Source organism: Salvelinus namaycush, chromosome 14 (genome assembly GCF_016432855.1).
Source record: "Salvelinus namaycush isolate Seneca chromosome 14, SaNama_1.0, whole genome shotgun sequence".
In the NCBI taxonomy this organism is placed as follows: domain Eukaryota; kingdom Metazoa; phylum Chordata; class Actinopteri; order Salmoniformes; family Salmonidae; genus Salvelinus; species Salvelinus namaycush.
The window spans coordinates 37,486,725-37,507,908 of record NC_052320.1 but is presented as its reverse complement, the minus strand read 5'-3'; the positions used below and the strand labels follow the sequence as shown (position 1 = coordinate 37,507,908).

Genomic DNA, 21,184 nt, shown 5'->3' with positions numbered 1-21,184 from the left:
TTCTTCTACAATTTTTGCGGTGGTGTGGAACCTAGTGTCCAAGTCACTTATAATGTTGTCCATAGCAGTAAAAAAACTGTGTTCAGAAACACCGTCGCTGCACTGTCCTGAGCTGTCTCCTCTTGAGAGGTCTCATCATGGAATCTCTTCCTTTTCCTCTGGCTGCTGTGTTCCTTGCTAAATTGAGGTGCAACATTAATTTGCTTAGCAATCAGTGTTGCCTCAGACAGGAGAGACTCCCATCCATCTCTAAGAGCCTGCATCTCTTCCTTTAATGCTCTGATATTGACTGCCTCTGTGTCAAGTGAGATTTTTCCTGACTGGAGAATCACATTCCTGTCCTCAATGCATTGCAGTACCTGCAATTATGCCAACTGACATGCCATTCAACACAATGCTGTTCGCCCCCTTCTTCAGTAGGGCTGGTTCAGGGGTATGGGGATGGGGAGACAGGGCTGCTGAGCCTGAAGCTGCATCTGTTGGGCCTGGCACCAGGCAGGGGCAGGGACAACTGACTTAGTATGAATAGCTTGCTAAAAGCTTGCCTGCATTGATTAAATGTTGGCTAAAAGAGGAGCGAAATGTAAACTCTCATAATTTTCTGTGAAGATATGAAGTAACTAATGTTAGGGGAGCAAAAGTAGCCTATTTCACTATGGACTAAGCTAACAGGTTAATTTGCACCACCCACTGACTACACACACCTCAATTTGTGAAAAATTGGGTGACATACTGTCGCTCTTTCTTTTCTCTCGCCTGTCTTTCTTTTCTTTCTTTTTGTTTTTGGAAGCCAGATTTTTCTTAAGGAAGCTGAGACATCATGCTCTCCCGGCACTCCTCACTCGCAATTCACTGCTAGCAAGTCACGATCGCGCCTGGTTTGGGGACAGGTTTGGTTTGGGACCCATTTTATTTAAATATTGGAGGGGGGGGGGGGGGTTGGGCAATACAGCGTCTCTCTGGATGTTTAGTTTTTGCCAAAAAATGTAAAGTAAAAGAAACCGTTAGTTTTATTAGTACATTGTAAATAAAATATTATATTAATGATGATAGGTTAATAATTAAATATTGAAAAAAATGTACCTAATGTTCTAATAATTTTTTAGGGCCCCTGTCAGTCACAGGCCCTTAGTATCATCCTAACTTCCCCCCCCCCCCGATACGGCGCCCCTGCACAGGTGCACCTTGTGAGGGGGAAAAAAGGCCACTCTAAAATGTTTTGTCACACAACACAACACAACAGATGCCTAACGTTTTGAGGGAACATGCAAAAGGCATGCAGACTGCAGGAATGTCCACCAGAGCTGTTGCCAGAGAATTTAATTATAATTTCTCTACCATAACTCATCTCCAATGTTGTTTAAGAGAGTTTGGCAGTACGTCCAATCGGCCTCACAACCGCAGACCACGTGTAACCCTGCCAGCCCATGATCACCACATCCAGCTTCTTGACCTGCAGGATTGTCTAGGCCAGCCACCCGTACAGCTGATGAAACTGTGGATTTGCACAACCGAAGAATTTCTGCACAAACTGTCAGAAACTGTTTTAGGGAAGCTCATCTCGGTGCTCGTCGCCCTCACCAGGGTCTTGACCTGACTGCAGTTCGGCTTCGTAACCGATTTCAGTGGGAAAATGCTCACCTTCGATAGCCACGGGCACGCTGGAGAAGTGTGCTTTTCACAGATGAATCCCTGTTTCAACTGTACCGGCAGATGGCAGACAGCGTGTGTATGGCGTCGTGTGGCCGAGCGGTTTGCTTATGTCAAGGTTGTGAACAGAGTACTCCATGGTGGTGGTGGCGTTATGTTATGGCAATGCATAAGCTACGAACGACGAACACAATTGCATTTTATCGATGGCAATTTGAAAGCACAGAGATACTGTGATGAGATCCTGAGGCCCATTGTCGTGCCATTCATCCGCCACCATCACGTTTCAGCATGATACTGCACAGCCCCATGTCGCAAGGATCTGTACACAATTCCTGGAAGGTAAAAATGTCCCAGTTCTTCCATGGCCTGCATACTCACCAGACATGTCAAACACTGAGCATGTTTGGGATGTTACAGTTCCTTCCGATATCCAGCAACTTCGCACAGCCAATGAATAGACGTGGGACAACATTCCACAGGCCACAATCAAAGCCGGATCAATTCTATGCTAAGAAGATGTGTCGCACTGCATGACGAAAATGGTGGTCACACCAGATACTGTCTGGTTTTCTTGAAGAAATGTATTACAATAATTCATATCTATCTCGAAATTCATAACTTACGAACTTGATGGTGAACTTGATAAGAACGGTAACATGCATATATTAATGTGATTATTGTGGATAGTCAGGTCAATGTAATAGTTCAAAAAATAAACATTTACGTGTTTTACAAAAATAACGATTTCCCCAAATGGCCACATCTGAAATGGGACATTTTATTTTATTTGAATTTTACCCCCTTTTTCTCCCCAATTTCGTGGTATCCAATTGTTAGTAGTTACTATCTTGTCTCATCGCTACAACTCCCATACGGGCTCGGGAGAGACGAAGGTCGAAAGCCATGCGTCCTCTGAAACACAACCCAACCAAGCCACACTGCTTCTTAACACAGCGCGCATCCAACCCGGAAGCCAGCCGCACCAATGTTTCGGAGGAAACACCCTGCACCTGGCAACCTTGGTTAGCGTGCACTGCGCCCGGCCCACCACAGGAGTCGCTGGTGCGCGATGAGACAAGGATATCCCTACCGGCCAAACCCTCCCTAATCCGGACGACGCTAGGCCAATTGTGCGTCGCCCCACGGACCTCCCAGTCGCGGCCGGCTGCGACAGAGCCTGGGGCGAACCTAGAGTCTCTGGTGGCACAGCTAGCGCTGCGATGCGATGCAGTGCCCTAGACCACTGAGCCACCCGGGAGGCCCCTGAAATGGGACTTTGATCAATTCTGAAAGTTGGCAATCAAAATAAACGTTCTACCACAGTGACCATGTTATTTTTGCGAAGACTATTTGATTCTGACTTCAGACATATAAAGTTCGTATGTGGTAACTGTTTATAAGATGCATACTTTCAGTTTTTCCGAACTCACTTCACTCGCAGTGTTGCAAAATAAATTTACACATACATGTTATTAAATCATCGCACCCACATTGCTCGCGCGCACAAACGAGCGTCTGCGTTGCCAAGTGTTAAAATAGAAGTCAGTTCTATTTGTGATGCTGAACGCGGTGCAAGTCCTGCCTCTCCCATCTCCTCATTGGTTTATAGAAGCAGATACCCACGTGCCATCTCCTCATTGGTTATACCCACGTGGGTGATTGAAAGCTGAACTGAGGTTGGTCGGTCGTTGTAATACACCTATGAAAGTTAGATGCCAATCTCCATATAAAGTACAAAGAAGAAAAAGCCTGGAAGGAGGAGAGATGACTAGAAAATTTGGTTGACCGTTTTATGTGTGGATTAATTGTTGAAGTAGAGGACCTTGTGCATTTCAGGTAAAATAACAACTCAACGTTTATATCCCAGGACAAATTAGCTAGCAACAGCAAGCTAGATAAATAGGACAAATTAGCTAGCAACTGCAAGCTAGCTAGCTAAATTGCCATAAATGTTTAATGCTGATATTTCAACCTGCGTGTCGTGATCGCGTTTGGTGTAGGGGGGGACACAATCAATTTGCGCACGATGGCGCACGTGCGCGTCCGGTTTGGGTATGGTGTAAGAGGGAAAATTGCGTTACCCTGTTACCTGGCACATGCCCAGATCAAATACCACACTTTTATGCTGATTAAGCTGTTTAATCAGCATTTCAGTTGGACCTTGTGTGCAATTGACCAATAAAGGGATCTTAATCTGTGTGTCTCAGTGATACGGTCATAGAAAAAAAGGTGCTCCCCATAGGAGAACCCTTTGGAGAATCCTTTCAACATAGGTTTCTACATGGAGCCCAAAAGGGTATACCTGGAACCAAAAAAAGATTCTTCAAAGGATTCTCCTATGGGGACAGCCAAACAAACATTTTAGGTTCTAGATAGTGCCTTTTATTCTAACATGCTGACCACGTTGCTCGCGTTACATGCGCGGGCGTTGCAAAATAAATGTACACATACATGTTACTCAATCATTGCATCCAAACTGCTCGCGAGCGTCAACGAGCGTCGTCGTCGTAGGCGCAAAAAGTAGAACTTGGTTCTATTTGTGATGCTTCATGCGCTGCATGTCCCGCCTCTCCCATCTCCCATCTCCTCATTGGTTTTTAGGACCATATACCCACGTGGGTGATTGAAAGATGAACTGACATCCACACTCCAGTCCAGTTGGTGGTGATAATGCACCTTAAAGTTGGTTGCCAACCCGCCATATAAAGTCCAAAGAAGAAGAAGAAGCCTGAAGGAGGAGAGATTACTAGAAACTAACTCGGTTTACCAATTTATCTGTGGATGAATTGTCAGAGTAGAGGACCTTGTGCATTTCAGGTAAAATAAAAACCCAATGTTTGTATCCCAGGACAAATTAGCTAGCAACAGCAAGCTTATTAGCTAAATTGCTGTAAATGTTACATGCTTTTCGACCTGTCCCCAAATTAATATAGTTGGTTCAGAGTTCGTTTTGATATTTCAACCTGATCGCATCTGATGTGGGTAGACAAAATCAACATGTGCACTCGAACGTACGCGCCTGGTCTAGTCAGCATGTAAGAGTGGATCACTATGGGAACAGCCGAAGTACCCTTTTGGAACTATTTTTCTAAGAGTGTATACCGGCTGTATTTCTGTATTTTGAAAGTTCTAAATCTTGAAAACTTGATTGCTGACATGCAAAAGATTTTAGGACTATATCAACAATGGACTAATGAAACAAATACCAAGAGATCGTTTTGGGGTGGAATTTTCCTTTAAGGCTCCAGTGTGCCGTGAGGAGGGGGATGTGGCGAATCAGTGTCAGTGTCCAGCCAGCAAGCCAATGGGAGAGAGAGAATGAAGGAGAACTATAATGAAGGAGGAGAGGAGAACAGAAAGGTGGGTGGAAGGTAGGCAGGGATAGAATAACTGTGAGGAGGGACAAAGAGAGAGGTTATTTATCATGTAACCAACCACACAGTAAAGTAGAAGAAAGGAGGGGGTGGAAAGAAGGGGAAGGACTGAACGAGTTTAGTTGAGGGACGAGAGGAAGAGAGGGAAGAGAGAAGGGAGGGGTGGGAGCATGGCAGTGCTCTGAATCTAGGACACCGCCACTCCAAAACTGCATGAGCAACTCTCCTCAATCTAGAGCTTACATTACATTATGACTATGTGTGTGTGTGTGTGTGCGCGAGCGTGCCTTCGTGCACGTGTGTGTGTCAGTGGCGTAGGCAGAAATCCATTGATGACAGGGCCGGCAAAAATGTAGGTTGGCCAAAATGTGGGCGCTCAAATCATCATTCTTAGTCGAGATCACTTTATGAGTCAAAATGCAAGCCAAGTGCAATTCTCCGCTGGGCGCGGGGGATCAAGTGTGCCTACAATGTATTGTGTGACATCAATTAAATGATCAATAGACTGATTATAGGGCCTAACAATAGTGCATGTGTAACGGATGTGAAATGGCTAGCTAGTTAGCGGGTACGCGCTAGTAGCGTTTCAATCAGTTATGTCACTTGCTCTGAAACCTATTAGTAGTGTTGCCCCTTGCTCTGCAAGGGCCGCGGCTTTTGTGGAGCGATGGGTAACGACGCTTCGTGGGTGTCAGTTGTTGATGTGTGCAGAGGGTCCCTGGTTCGCGCCCGTGTCGGGGCGAGGGGACGGTTTAAAGTTATACTGTTACATTGATGCTGTTGACCCGGATCACTGGTTGCTGTGGAAAAGGAGGAGGTTGAAAGGGGGGTGAGTGTAACGGATGTGAAATGGCTAGCTAGTTAGCGGGTACGCGCTAGTAGCGTTTCAATCAATCAATCAATCAAGTTTATTTTATATAGCCCTTCGTACATCAGCTAATATCTCGAAGTGCTGTACAGAAACCCAGCCTAAAACCCCAAACAGCAAGCAATGCAGGTGTAGAAGCACGGTGGCTAGGAAAAACTCCCTAGAAAGGCCAAAACCTAGGAAGAAACCTAGAGAGGAACCAGGCTATGAGGGGTGGCCAGTCCTCTTCTGGCTGTGCCGGGTGGAGATTATAACAGAACTATGCCAAGATGTTCAAAAATGTTCATAAGTGACAAGCATGGTCAAATAATAATCATGAATAATTTTCAGTTGGCTTTTCATAGCCGATCATTAAGAGTTGAAAAACAATAGGTCTGGGACAGGTGGCGGTTCCATAACCGCAGGCAGAACAGTTGAAACTGGAATAGCAGCAAGGCCAGGCGGACTGGGGACAGCAAGGAGTCATCATGCCCGGTAGTCCTGACGTATGGTCCTAGGGCTCAGGTCCTCCGAGAGAAAGAAAGAGAGAAGGAGAAAATTAGAGAGAGCCAAGATTTTCAAAATGTTCATAAATGACAAGCATGGTCAAATAATAATCAGGAATAAATGTCAGTTGGCTTTTCATAGCCGATCATTAAGAGTTGAAAACAGCAGGTCTGGGACAGGTAGGGGTTCCGTAACCGCAGGCAGAACAGTTGAAACTGGAATAGCAGCAAGGCCAGGCGGACTGGGGACAGCAAGGAGTCATCATGCCCGGTAGTCCTGACGTATGGTCCTAGGGCTCAGGTTCTCAGAGAGAGAAAGAAAGAGAGAACGAGAGAATTAGAGAGAGCATACTTAAATTCACACAGGACACTGGATAAGACAGGAGAAGTACTCCAGGTATAACCAACTGACCCTAGCCCCCCGACACATAAACTACTGCAGCATAAATACTGGAGGCTGAGACAGGAGCGGTCAGGAGACACTGTGGCCCCATCCGAAGATACCCCCGGACAGGGCCAAACAGGAAGGGTATAACCCCACCCACTTTGCCAAAGCACAGCCCCCGCACCACTAGAGGGATATCTTCAACCACCAACTTACAATCCTGAGACAAGGCCGAGTATAGCCCACAAAGATCTCCACCACAGCACAAACCAAGGGGGGGCGCCAACCCAGACAGGAAGATCACGTCAGTAACTCAACCCACTCAAGTGACGCACCCCACCTAGGGACGGCATGAAAGAGCACCAGTAAGCCAGTGACTCAGCCCCTGTAATAGGGTTAGAGGCAGAGAATCCCAGTGGAGCAGTTCTCAATCAGTTACGTCACTTGCTCTGAAACCTATTAGTAGTGTTGCCCCTTGCTCTGCAAGGGCCGCGGCTTTTGTGGAGCGATGGGTAACGACGCTTCGTGGGTGTCAGTTGTTGATGTGTGCAGAGGGTCCCTGGTTCGCGCCCGTGTCGGGGCGAGGGGACGGTTTAAAGTTATACTGTTACACATGGGAGTAGACGCACAGGCTAAAGTTATATTTCCAATTATAAACTTGGTGGTTGAAGTCCTGAATGCTGATTGGCTGACAGCCATGGTATATCAGACCATATACCATGGGTATGACAAAACATATATTTTTACATATATTTTTAAGGCACCTCGGGGGTTTGTGGTATATCGCCAATATACCACGTCTAAGGGCTGTATCCAGGCACTCCGCTATAAATATAGTTTCTCTACATTTGTCTATTTCCATATATAAGAAGAGATCAGTTTTTCTCCAAGTAGGCCTACCCCTTATTGTAATTACTGTACAGTCCCTTATATTTCTAAACTCGAGTCTCACGCTAAGCTATATGATGAAACGTAATCGATCAGTTGTTGTAGCCTGTTACTTGCGAGGCACGTCAGAGAATACATTGAAATAACTAGTTTTTTTTATTTCACTGGACTGATAATCATGTCTCAGCGGAGGGAGGGAGAGTGTGCGAGTTGAAGTGAGAAGCATGTTTCATGATATCTGAAAGTGTTGAATAAAACATTGTTGTAGTGCTGATCATTGTCTCTTAATGTACTGAAACTGTCTTTAAGGCCCTCGATTAGGTCAATGCAATCAGTGATTGATATAGAGGGGGACTGGAGGCCCTTCATGGCAAAATCACTGTCTCTTGAATTTTTTTTTTTACAGTGAGCTTTGTTTGGCAATTTTACTTGTTTTTGCTAGCCAAGTTGGCTAGTGAGTCTTAACTACCTTGCTAACGGTGAGTAGCCTACACAGTGTAGCTTAGCCTACACAGCGATAGCACATAGTATCAGTGCGAAGTGACACTTGCCAAGACCTGCCCATTATTTTGAAATTGATAAGCTGATAGTTTTTTGTTTTTTTTAATCGTTTTTTCCAGGTAAATAATCGAGCATAATTCAATTGGTCGGCGCATGGACTCTACAGGGTATTGAAAGCGTTCCATAGGGAGGCTGGCCCATATTGACTCCAATGCTTCCCACAGTTGTGTCAAGTTGGCTGGATGTCCTTTTGGTGGCGGACCATTCTTGAAACACACGGGATACTGTTGAGTGTGAAAAACCCAGCAGTGTTGCAGTACTTAACACACTCAAACCGGTGCGCCTGGCAGCTACTACCATACCCTGTTCAAAGGCACTTAAATCTTTTGTCTTGCCCGTTCACCCTCTGAATGGCACACATACACAACCCATGTCTCAATCGTCTCGAGGCTTAAAAATCCTTCTTTAACCTGTCTCCTCCCCTTCATCCACACTGATTGAAGTGGATTTAACAGGTGACATGAAAAAGGGATCATAGCTTACACCTGGATTCACCTGGTCAGTCTGTGTCACGGAAAGAGCCATGTTTTGTACACTGTGTATATCCCTTTCATTTTTCCACCCTCCTCCCTACTGCTTGCTATGAATTCTATCTGAAGGTGTATGAATGTTTAGGCCAGTGGTTGACTTGGACTGAAATAGGTGCCCGGTACTCATTTTTGGCGCTGGTACCATTTATATTTGGGTGCAGGAACTCCTCAATACATTTGAGCTACTATTCTATGGGAGGTGCAGGAACTCAAGCGGAAGAAAATGTGAGTTGCTGGTACTCAGTTCCGGTGAGCTCCTGCCCAAGTCAATGTCCTGTTTGGAATGCTGACAAGTAGAGCAAAAAAAACAAAACAAAAACAGACACTGTTAATTACTTAGCACCTTGGGAAGTCTGTTTGTGTGTGTGTGTGTGTGTGTGTGTGTGTGTGTGTGTGTGTGTGTGTGTGTGTGTGTGTGTGTGTGTGTGTGTGTGTGCGTGTGTGTGCGTGTGCGTGTGCGTGCATGTGTCTATGTACGTGCCGGCAAGTGTGTGTGATCATGTCCATGCAGCTGGGATCAATAACAAACTGTGCATCTGGCACAGTGAATATTTACCACAAACACAACACACAGAACAGTGGCATGGCCAGCTGCGTTGGCAGCTGACGGCACTAGTAAGGTCAGGTGTTGGTTTGGACCAGTCTCACTCCTGATACGCTGCTACGTGTACTGTTTTGTTTGGCTGTGCCCTTTTTATATGTTCAGTTGATTTGAACTCCTAAAATCCATTTGATAATCTCCTGTGACAAACGTATGATTCAAATCCATTAACGAGGATGAACCTTGAATCCAACTTGTTCACATACTGTACATTTAGTTAAGTATATTTTCAGAGAGAACAAACGCACGAGAGTCCCTAGAGGCAGTTTCGGAGGATGGACCTATTGCAACATTCATCTTATCATGTTTACTGTTTATATTAACAATGTCAACTTGTCTGTAAAAAAATTTTAACCTGAACTTGTATGCCGATGATACTGTTGTGTATGCTATTGCCCCCACGGTTGACCAGGCTCTATCTGGTCTACAGTCTGCCTTCAATGTATTACAGGAAAACTTAATTGACCTGAAATTAGTATTGAATACAGGTAAAACGAATTATATGTTGTTCTCTAGAACACATCAGAATATCTCTGAAGATTTATCCGTATGTACTTAGGATGGTGTCCATTTGACCGTGTCCCTGCTTACACATGTCTGGGCATCTGGATAGATGAAAAGCTGTCTTTTAAAAAGCATATTGATGAGTTAGTTAAGAAGCTGAGAATAAAAATGGGCTTCTTCTATAGAAATAGGTCCTGCCTCTCGCTAAATAGTAGAAAGCAGATGATTCAGTCGATGTTCCTATCGGTCCTAGACTATGGTGACATCTTCTATATGAACGCAGCTGCCACTTCATTAAAGCCGCGAGACGATGTTTTCCACAGCGCACTGCCCTTTATTAAAGGCAACAATTTTAGTACTCATCACTGCATTCTCTACCAGAAAGTTGGTTGGCCCTCTTTGATGTCACGTAGATTGATAGATGGCTATGTTCTCATTTCAACCCTCTAACAAAATGTCCCACTGCACCGTAACATCATAACTACACTTTAGACATACGAGTTAGCCAGAAATTCCCTTTGGTCTCTACTGAGTTAGGTAAATCAGCTTATTTGTGGAACAATCTTCAAAATGTTCTTAAATGTGATGTTCTGGTGCCTCTAGGTCAACTTAGAAAGCTGATGGAGGACCTTATTACTGATGAATGGGTTTGTTCTTTAAGACCTTGTTTTTCTTTCTGCTTGCATTTTGTATTTATATTTTGATGCGTGTAATTTATGTAATTCAGGGCTCATCTGTAAAAAAGTCCTTGGTCCCAGTATGACTCCCTGATAAAATAAAGGTTACATGAAATAAAAAAATAAAAATCTGATTGATCTGCTATAATCATCAAGTCCTATTGATTCGGCTTTGTTGTGCTGATGGGAGCTCTACAGGCTGCAATAAGAGGTGGCTGCAACAGGAGGTGGCTGCGGTAAAGGTGGCTGCGGTAAAAGGTGGCTGCAATGAGAGGTGGCTGCAATGAGAGGTGGCTGCAGTAAGATGTGGCTGCAGTAAGAGGTGGCTGCATTAAGAGGTGCCTGCAGTGGGGGTGGCTGCAGAAGTGGGATGCTAGCTGAGACTATGAAGAGATGGGTGACAGAGAGATGGTCAGCCTTCCTTGTATTGTCTCTCCTTCCACATAGCTGCGGGAAGTACAGGTGCTGCTGGTGCTGCAGCATCCCCTGGTGGTGAGATGGTAAAACTGCAATAATTTGTGTTGTTTAACTTCTACTTCATCACAATCCCGGATCCGGGAGCACCCCCATCAGTAAAAAAGCTGACTAGCATAGCCTAGCATAGCGTCACAAGTAAATACTAGCATCTAAATATCATTAAATCACAAGTCCAAGACACCAGATGAAAGATACACATCTTGTGAATCCAGCCATCATTTCTGATTTTTAAAATGTTTTACAGGGAAGACACAATATGTAAATCTATTAGCTAACCACGATAGCAAAAGACACAACTTTTTTTTCCCACCATTTTTTTCCTGCATAGGTAGCTATCACAATTTCGACCAAATAAAGATATAAATAGCCACTAACCAAGAAACAACTTAAATAACAAAATCTTACAATTTTTTCTGTTGCATTATTGATATAAAAGATCATGGGATTGGGGTGGAGGTGGAGGTGAGAGAAAAACATGGGATATTTATATATGGGCCCCATTCTGCATGGAGAGCTCTTTCCCTTTATAAGCGGTGCACTCATAGTATGCTCTTTATCTTTTCTGTTGTGGGGGTTTGGAGTTGGACACACTTTGCTGTACGATAAACAGTTTAGTTTGAGTTAATCAGGTCTCTCTCTCTCTCTCCCCCTCTGTCCCTCTCCCCTCTCTCTCTCTCCCTCTTCTCTTCTCTCCCCTTGTGGTGGATATCAAGTGATATGGAGCAGTGCTCGCAATAGTTTACAATTCTAAACCTGGCGAAAAGGTAATGGCAAAAATATAAAATAAGGAAGATTACATTCTCTCCCCCTCAGCTCGCAGGCCTGCTCCTGCCCATGTCAAACACATTGGTGTACTAGCCCACTTTATTTAGAAAGGAGATTTTTTCCCCCCACCCCTTGCACTCAGCACTCGCTACTCAAAACATCTCCCCATCCTTCCATCCATCTTTTTGTCTGTGTTGTTAGTCTCTCTCTCTTCCCCTGTAGTCCTTTCCACTCTCCTATCTATCCCACCCCCCTTGTATCTCTTTTCATCTCTCCTTTTGTGTCTTCCCTCATCTCCCCTCTCTCTTCCCTCATCTAGCTCCTTCCCTCAAAAAAACACACCTGAGTGCCTGCAAGCTTCTCTATTCACCTCATGCTTGCTCTCTTTTTCTCTCTCCGCCTCTACACTTTTAGAAAAATGGCTTCTGCTGTCCCCGTAGGATAACTCTTTTTGGTTCCAGTTAGAACCCTTTTGGATTCCATGTAGAACCCTCTGTGGAAAGGGTTCTACATTGAACCCGAAAGGTTTCTACCTGGAACCAAAAAGATTAAACCTGCAACCAAAAAGGGTTCTACAAAGGGTTCTCCTATGGGGACAGCCGAAGAACCATTTTATGTTCTAGATAGCACCTTTTTATCTAAGAGTGTACCTGTCCCTCTGTCATATGTGGCAAAAGGGGGTTATTGTGATTAAGGTACGATATATCAATCTTATGCTATTAACCCCTCTCTCTCTCCACCCGCACTCACTACCAACCCGAGCTCCAGCTCCACGCTCCGGCACAGCCATAACGACACCAAACGCTACTACAACATTACGGCCAGCTAGCTACCACACCAAGATAACCTTGTCCAAACGTTGTGTGTGGTGAAGTGTGGAGGCGAACGTAATAGAAGAAGATGAGGCCAAAGATTGCTGAAGTGGCCTACTATTAGCTGGTGGTAGAATTACAGGTGTGTGCGTTTTGAATGCGTGTCGACTGGCGGAGGGAGTGAGCACTGGGGCGACTGTTTGGTTTTTGATTTAGTTATTGTTTGAACTGTCTTTGTGGCACCCTTACTATATTTATTTGGTTTAGTCCGAGGGCATTTTGCTTTGCTAGTGTTCCTGACGATTTGACAGACAGAGTTATTCAGTGATTCAGACGTCATACTGTCATCAGTCTTCTCTGTCTCGCAGTGTTGTGGGTGGCCTTGACGCGACTCCCCTAGAACTCTGAACTCTCGCCACGGTTCAATTCTCAAGTGCACTACTGCTAATCTGCACTACGGGCCCATACTACTGTGGGAGCGTCAACAATCTAAGGACTTATCTTTATTGTATATTGTACCTTCATTGTTTTATTGTTCATTTTATATTTCATTTGTTTATCACTTTTACTATTTGATATCTTTTTAAAAAGAGACTTTTTCCCCCAAAAAGATCATAACATTATTCTGGTCTCAGCCTCTTCCCTGTGTAAACAGTGTGAGTTTCCACCAGATTTAAGAACCTGTATTGTATGGTTAGGTAGAGCTCCCCTTGCTCTGGTTTAAACCTGGGGTGGTGTAGAATCGGCTACTACATGTATTTTCACTAGCGCCTGACACCTCTCTCTACCAATCTCCTACTACTCTCTACCCCCTCCCCTTCTTTTTCCCTACACTACACCTGTGTGCAAGTGGACGTTTCCAAACCCATCCATCTCCTCTGTACTTTCACTCTCTCTTTCTGCCTCCCCCTCTCTCTCCCACTGAGCCCCTGTGCGTTATACCTGTGTGTGCCGCTGGCTGCTCTGCTGCTCCTGAATTCTCTCTACCTGTTTGGAATGTTAAACAGCCTCTCTCTGTCTATTCTTCCTCCCTCCCTCCCTCCCTCCCTCCCTCCCTCCCTCCCTCTCACTGTCACTGCAGTACTGAAAACTTCCAGGATTCTGTCTCAGTAATATCCGGAACATCTCTATCCAATTACTGCTCTTTGACTTATTCTGCCCTACATGTGTTTGATACAGACCCAGGCTCTTTGCCTGTTCAGTTTCATGCGCGTATGTGATTATGAAGGAGGGGGGTATAGGACAGTTTTCCACCACAGTTTGTGTGTGTGCGTGTGTGCGTGTGATCATTCCTACCCTGCTATACAGTTTGGAAGCCTGGACCCCATCGAAAAATTCCACCAACGCTGCCTCAGGATAACGCTTAACATCAGCTGGGAAGACAGACAAACCATCATCAGTGTCCTGGAGAAAACCAACTCCCCCTGTATAGAAGTCACCACTAGGACTTCTATACAGGGGTGCATCATCTCCGACGGGCAGGTCACCTCGTGAGGAGGAGCAAATCAAGGCTCCCTAAACAAGTTTTCTAATCCCAAGCTCAGGGATAGATCCCGTGCCCCTGGAGGTCAGAAAAAGCGTTACCGTGACGACCTCAAAGCACACCTCAAGAAATGCAATATAGATCAAAACAACTGGGAGACCCTTGCCCTTGGGAGATCCTCATGTAGGACCGAAATCACTAATGGAACACAACTCTTCGAGGCCGAAAGAAGACAGTACTTATCTGGAAATAGAGCATGCTGTCACGCCCTGGCCTTAGTATTCTTTGTTTTCTTTATTATTTTAGTTAGGTTAGGGTGTGACATGGGGAATGTATGTGTTTTTGGATTGTCTAGGGGTTTGTATGTCTATGGCTGCCTAGATTGGTTCTCAATTAGAGGCAGCTGTGGTTCATTGTCTCTGATTGAGAGCCATATTTAAGGCAGGCATAGGCATTGGGTTTTGTGGGTAATTGTCTATGTAGAACGTTTGTAGCTTTTGTATTGCACTTACGTTTGTAGCTTCACGGTCGTTTGGTTTTGTTATAAGTGTTCGTTTCGTGTTTCACTCGTCTCAAATAAAAGAGATGTATTTTTCACACGCTGCGCCTTGGTCCACTCATTATCCTCAAGACGATCGTGACAGAATTACCCACCAAACCGGGACCAAGCAGCGTGTTAAGCAGCAGCAGGAGCAGCGCATAAAGGATTGTTGGACTTGGGAGGAGATATTGGAAGGTAAGGGACCTTGGGCTCAACCGGGAGAATATCGCCTCCCTCGTGAAGAGCTGGAGGCAGCTAAAGCCGAGAGGAGGCGATATGAGGAGGCAGCACGGAAGCAAGGCTGGAAGCCCGAGAGTCAAACCCAAAAATTTCTTGGGGGGGGGCTACAAGGGAGTGTGGCGAAGTCAGGTAGGAGACCTGCGCCAACTCCCCGAGCTTACCGTGGAGCGCGAAAGTACGGGCAGACACCGTGTTATGCGGTAGAGCGCACGGTGTCTCCTGTACATGTGCATAGCCCGGTGCGGGTTATTCCACCTCCCCGCACTGGCAGGGCTAGATTGAGTATTGAGCCGGATGTCATGAAGCCGGCCCAACGCATCTGGCCTCCAGTGCGTCTCCTCGGGCCGGCATACATGGCACCAGCCTTACGCATGGTGTCCCCGGTTCGCCTACACAGCCCAGTGCGGGTTATTCCACCTCCCCGCACTGGTCGGGCTACGGGGAGCATACAACCAGGTAAGGTTGGGCAGGCTCAGTGCTCAAGGGAGCCAGTACGCCTGCACGGTCCGGTATTTCCGGCGCCACCTCCCCGCCCCAGCCCAGTACCACCAGTGCCTACACCACGCACCAGGCTTCCAGTGTGTCTCCAGAGCCCTGTTCCTCCTCCACGCACTCGCCCTATGGTGCGTGTCTCCAGCCTGGTACCACCAGTTCCGGCACCACGCACCAAGCCTCCTGTACGTCTCCAGAGTCCTGTGCGTCCTGTTGCTGCTCCCCGCACTAGCCCTGAGATGCGTGTCCCCAGCCCGGTACCATCAGTGCCGGCACCACGCACTAGGCCTAATGTGCGTCTCCAGGGTCCAGTATGCCCTGTTCCTTCTCCCCGCACTAGCCCTGAGAGGCGTGTCCCCAGCCCGGTACCACCAGTTCCGGCACCACGCACTAGGCCTAATGTGCGTCTCCAGGGTCCAGTATGCCCTGTTCCTTCTCCCCGCACTAGCCTTCAGGTGCGTGTCCCCAGCCCGGTACCTCCAGTTCCGGTACCACGCACCAAGCCTCCTGTGCGTCTCCGGAGCCCTGTACGCACTGTTCCTTCTCCCCGCACTCGCCCTGAGGTGCGTGCCCTCAGCCCGGTACCACCAGTTCCGGTACCACGCACCAGGCCTATAGTGCGCCTCGAGAATTCAGTGTGCCCTGTTCCTGCTCCCCGCACTAGCCTTGAGGTGCGTGTCTCCAGTCCGGTACCACCAGTTCCGGCACCACGCACCAGACCTACTGTGCGCCTCAGCAGGTCAGAGTCGGCCGTCTGCCCAACGCCGCCTGCACTGCTCGTCTGCCCAGCGCCGTCTGAGCTGCCTGCCTGCCCAGCGCCGTCTGAGCCTTCCGTCTGCCCAGCGCCATCTGAGCCATCCGTCTGCCCAGCGCCATCTGAGCCATCCGTCTGCCCAGCGCCATCTGAGCCATCCGTCTGCCCAGCGCCATCTGAGCCATCCGTCTGCCCAGCGCCATCTGAGCCATCCGTCTGCCCAGCGCCATCTGAGCCATCCGTCTGTCCCGAGCCGTCAGAGCCGTTCGTCAGTCAGGAGCCGCTAGAGCCGCCAGTCAGCCAGGATCCGCCAGAGCCGCCAACCAGCCAGGATCTTCCAGAGCCGCCAGTCAGCCAGGATCTGCCAGAGCCGCCAGTCAGCCAGGATCTGCCAGAGCCGCCAATCAGCCATGAGCAGCCAGAGCCGCCAGCCAGCCATGAGCAGCCAGAGCCGCCAGCCAGCCATGAGCAGCCAGAGCCGCCAGCCAGCCATGAGCAGCCAGAGCCGCCAGCCAGCCATGAGCAGCCAGAGTCGCCAGCCAGCCATGAGCAGCCAGAGTCGCCAGCCAGCCATGAGCAGCCAGAGTCGCCAGCCAGCCATGAGCAGCCAGAGTCGCCAGCCAGCCATGAGCAGCCAGAGTCGCCAGCCAGCCATGAGCAGCCAGAGTCGCCAGCCAGCCATGAGCAGCCAGAGTCGCCAGCCAGCCATGAGCAGCCAGAGTCGCCAGCCAGCCATGAGCAGCCAAAGTCGCCAGCCAGCCAGGATCTTCCAGAGCCGCCAGTCAGCCAGGATCTACCAGAGACACCAAAGCTGGTATTGACAATGGTGGAGTGGGGGTCACGTCCCGCACCCGAGCCGCCGCCATAGGAAGGCCCACCCCGGACCCTCCCCTTCTGTGTTAGGTTTTGCGGCCGGAGTCCGCACCTTTGGGTGGGAGGGCTACTGTCACGCCCTGGCCTTAGTATTCTTTGTTTTCTTTATTATTTTAGTTAGGTCAGGGTGTGACATGGGGAATGTATGTGTTTTTGGATTGTCTAGGGGTTTGTATGTTAAATGGGTCAGTGTCTTGTCTAGGTGTTTGTATGTCTATGGCTGCCTAGATTGGTTCTCAATTAGAGGCAGCTGTGGTTCATTGTCTCTGATTGAGAGCCATATTTAAGGCAGGCATAGGCATTGGGTTTTGTGGGTAATTGTCTATGTAGAACGTTTGTAGCTTTTGTATTGCACTTACGTTTGTAGCTTCACGGTCGTTTGGTTTTGTTATAAGTGTTCGTTTCGTGTTTCACTCGTCTCAAATAAAAGAGATGTATTTTTCACACGCTGCGCCTTGGTCCACTCATTATCCTCAAGACGATCGTGACACATGCATTAAAACACAGACACCTTTGCCAGTAACAACAAGCCCTGTTCACAAGATGAACCATCGCTGTACCAACTGCGACAAGATCTGCAGGCCACGGGTTGGCCTATTTAGTCATTTCCGGACCCATGGCCAGCCAGACCCACACCGCAACCCGGACCTGTGATATCTCATATTCGACTACGAGGGATCCTAAAGGAAGGAGGTGTGTGTATGTGTGCGTGTTTATTTGGTTTTATCGTCCTTGTGGGGACCAGAATTCCTCACAAAGATAGTAGAACAGGGAGAAAACAGGGAAATGTGCGGACTTTTCACCGGTCCCCACAAGGAAAAAGGCTATTTTAGGCTTAGGGGTTAGGTTTAGGGTCAGGGTTATGATTAGGGTTAGGAGTTAGGTTTAGGGTTAGGGGTTTGGGGTTAGGGACATCTTTTTCAACCTCTCTAAGACACATTCTTCTTCATGACAGATTACTCATTTTTCACCTCTCTCTTCTTTTCACCCTCCTCCTCCTCTCCCCCTCTCTGTGCCCTCTCACTTTAATGGGGGAGTATGGACAAAAGCACTGATAGTGGTTTGGCTCTCTGCATTGTGTGGTGATGGGGGAGGGGGGAAAGACAGACTCAAGCCCGCCCCTAGTTCTGTAGAGAAAATGGAGAAGAGAGCACACACACAGTTACACACATAAACAGACAAACCTCATCAAAGCAAATCCAATAAAAAATACTTTTAGGCTTGAAGAGTTGTCACCAAATAACTTTACATGAGCATTGATTCATTCACATCTATAGATGAAACCAATAGAAAGGGTCAATCTAAAGAAAAACCAACTTTAGAATCAGGATGTTCCTGAAGCACTTTTTTTGCGGTACAACATAATCATCAACGCCGAGAAGTTATCAAGTACCAGTCTGTTTGTGCTGACACTGCTTCCTGAAATAAATATCATAATTGAAGGCCTTTCTCCAGCGGTATAAATAGTGTGTCTTGTTTGTCGAAGCTGTTTGGGACATGTTCAGAGAATGTGCTGCTTGCCAGCCTGCTGCTACTGCTTGAGCTGCAGTTTTCACTTTCCACTTTTCATCACTAAAACTTTATTTAACTTCTGCAGTGTTACACGTCCACCCCTTTTTCTCTTCCTCTCTTTTTCTCTCTCTTTCTCTAAAAATGTTTGAAAGGACACATAATCCAAGCACAGTTGTAACTCAGGTCTGTCCATCTTTCTTTTCCTCTGGTCGTATTCCTTGACTTGGTGGATTATGCCCAGGCCAGGCTAATTGCAAAGTCCTGTTCTCCTCCTGCTCATTCCTCCCCCTTCGCTCTTTGTCACCTCTCTTTTCTCTCTCTTTCCTTTAGCACTCTCTCTCTCTCTCTCTGGGTAATTCTCTGACTGGTTCTACTTAATGTTTTCTATCACTCTCTCCCTCCTCATCTTCACTCACTCTGCACATTCACATCACTCACCATTTCTCCCTCTCTTTCTCTTGCCCTCTCTCTCATTGTCCTCCTTGCCTTGTTTTCTGTATTTCCACAATTTTTCTCCCTCTCCTCTCACACTCACTCAATCAACAAAACAAGTCCTACAGGAAAATTACAGTTGGCCCAGAACAGAGCAGCACGGCTGGCCCTTAAATCAACACGGCGGGCCAATATTAATAAAATGCATGTCAATCTCTCCTGGCTCAAAGTAGAGGAGAGATTGACTGCATCACTAGTTCACCTTTGTGGGAGGTATTCACGTGTTGAAAGCACGAAACTGTCTGTTCAAATAGCTAACACACAGCTCAGACACGCATACATACAACACAAGACATGCCACCAGGGTTCTCTTCACAGTCCCCAAGTACAAAACAGACTCTAGGAAACGTGCAGTACTACACAGAGCCATGTCTACATGGAACTCTCTTCCACATCAAGTAACTCAAGCGAGCAGTGAAATCAGATTTTTTTAAAACAGATCTAACAACCTCTCATGGCACAACACCGACTGTGAAGAGAAACACACACGCACGCACAGACTCTAACACACCCACTCTACACACACACACACATTGTAATGTTGTGCTATTGTGGATTTTATATTGTACATTTGTAATAATAGATTAATAATATAATAATGTCTTGTATGATGCGTTGTTTTATGTATGATGTAGGCGGTTTCATTTCATTTATTGTGATGTAATTGTTTTAACGCTGTTTGGACGCAGTAGCTAATGGGGATCCTAGTAAATACAATATACTAAATACTCACTATATCAATACATCTGTTGTCCCTCTTTACCTGTCTTCCAGCCTTTCTGCCACGCCATCTCTGTTTTTACACTCTCTCCTCCTTCTCTCTACCTGATTCTCACTTTCTTCCTATCGCTCTCCCTCCCTCAGTCTCTACCCCTCCCTGGCACAGCTGAAACCATACTCTCTGCTCTGCCTGTGTGTGTGCCTACTCCCCTGCCTGCCTGGTATCACCATGGTGACGGGTTGGTGCTATCTTACCCTGTCTCTTCTTGGCAGGGGTACAGGTTCTGGGCCGACTGTGCAGATTGTGCCCCAGTCCCCATGCAGGCTCTGACGCCACCGGTCCACACTGACCCTGCCAGCTCCCCCATATTGAGTCAACATATGGGCCTCATCTATAAGACATACAGGCCTGGAGGTCCCACTGTTCTACAGATACAAAATAAAACCACGCAGCCCTTTCCAGGTCCGAAAAATATTATTACAGCTAGCAATTCAGAGTTAGCTCTCACTAAGGCGTCAAGACTACCAGACTAAATCAAAACATCATGCCATTTATAGCAGCTCAATCAAACTCAAAATCACGGTTAAAGTGGTTTGATTGAATATGGCACCTCCCAAAGTATTACCACGCATAATAAATAGAGAGATACGTGATCATGTACAAACGCAAGCAAGGTTTGAAATGATCATGTTTTAGTGAAATATTATATGCGTTTGAGTTTCTTGCGGTCAATTTGCAGTCTACAAATTATTAGCAATTATGTTCCCGGCCCCCTCACCATCCGCTCATGAATATATCGGCCACCGGCTGAATTTTGTTGATGATCCCTGTTGTAAATGTTATAAGTTTACTTAGACATTATGTCCAAGCCACACCTCTTCTGCAAACCGCCATGACCATGTTAGAGCAGATGATAGCAGAACAGCCTATTAGGTATTACAGGCATTTGCACACAACAAGTCACTGTTTGCTTTTCAAGTGCTCCTCAGGTTAACTAAAAATAAACACCATGGCATTTTTCCTGCTCTAATTTCGTCGCTGTCAGCCGTCTACACCAGAGCTCGAGATCTCCTCTTGGGGTGTACGTAGTTGTAGTCCGTATCCGGGAGGTCTGCCCTAGCTAAAATACCAGTGTTCGACGGGAATAAAACTACTCTACCCAGAAACCCCATCGCTCAGCCACAAGCTGGCTTCTTGGGCTTCGGGAGTGTTTCCCATTTAAACAAACACAGCGTTGAAGATGGCGGAGAGTTAATAGCGAAACGAAGAAGATATCGGTGCGCTCACAGAGATACATCGATTTGGTGAGTTTACTACGTTTTCCCCTTTACACGTTCCTTCTATACCAAGCTCGGTTTTACGCACGAATGGCATTGTCCGTCGTTTGGTTGGACGGACTTTGTTGTCCACTAATGTGTAGTAAGACTCTATACACTCTTCATAACACAATACAGGTTGGTGCACTGCACACACGGGCACTGTGCATATTCCCGTTT

General features: G+C 46.8%; 2 protein-coding genes across 3 annotated transcripts in view; both read left to right on the top strand.

The window, feature by feature from the left end:
* LOC120058740 (general transcription factor II-I repeat domain-containing protein 2-like) overlaps positions 1–21,184 on the top strand; it is a 103,999-nt gene that overhangs the window by 11,117 nt on the left and 71,698 nt on the right. The window lies entirely within an intron of this gene.
* The window catches only part of LOC120059487 (nuclear receptor coactivator 3-like), a 137,041-nt gene continuing 136,763 nt past the window's right edge, over positions 20,907–21,184 (top strand). Inside the window, exon 1 of one of the 2 annotated variants that reach the window (XM_039008581.1) lies at positions 20,907–20,992. The gene's annotated coding sequence lies outside the window, so the exon portion shown is untranslated. The remainder of the gene's footprint in view (positions 20,993–21,184) is intronic. The other variant, XM_039008584.1, reaches the window with a different exon arrangement.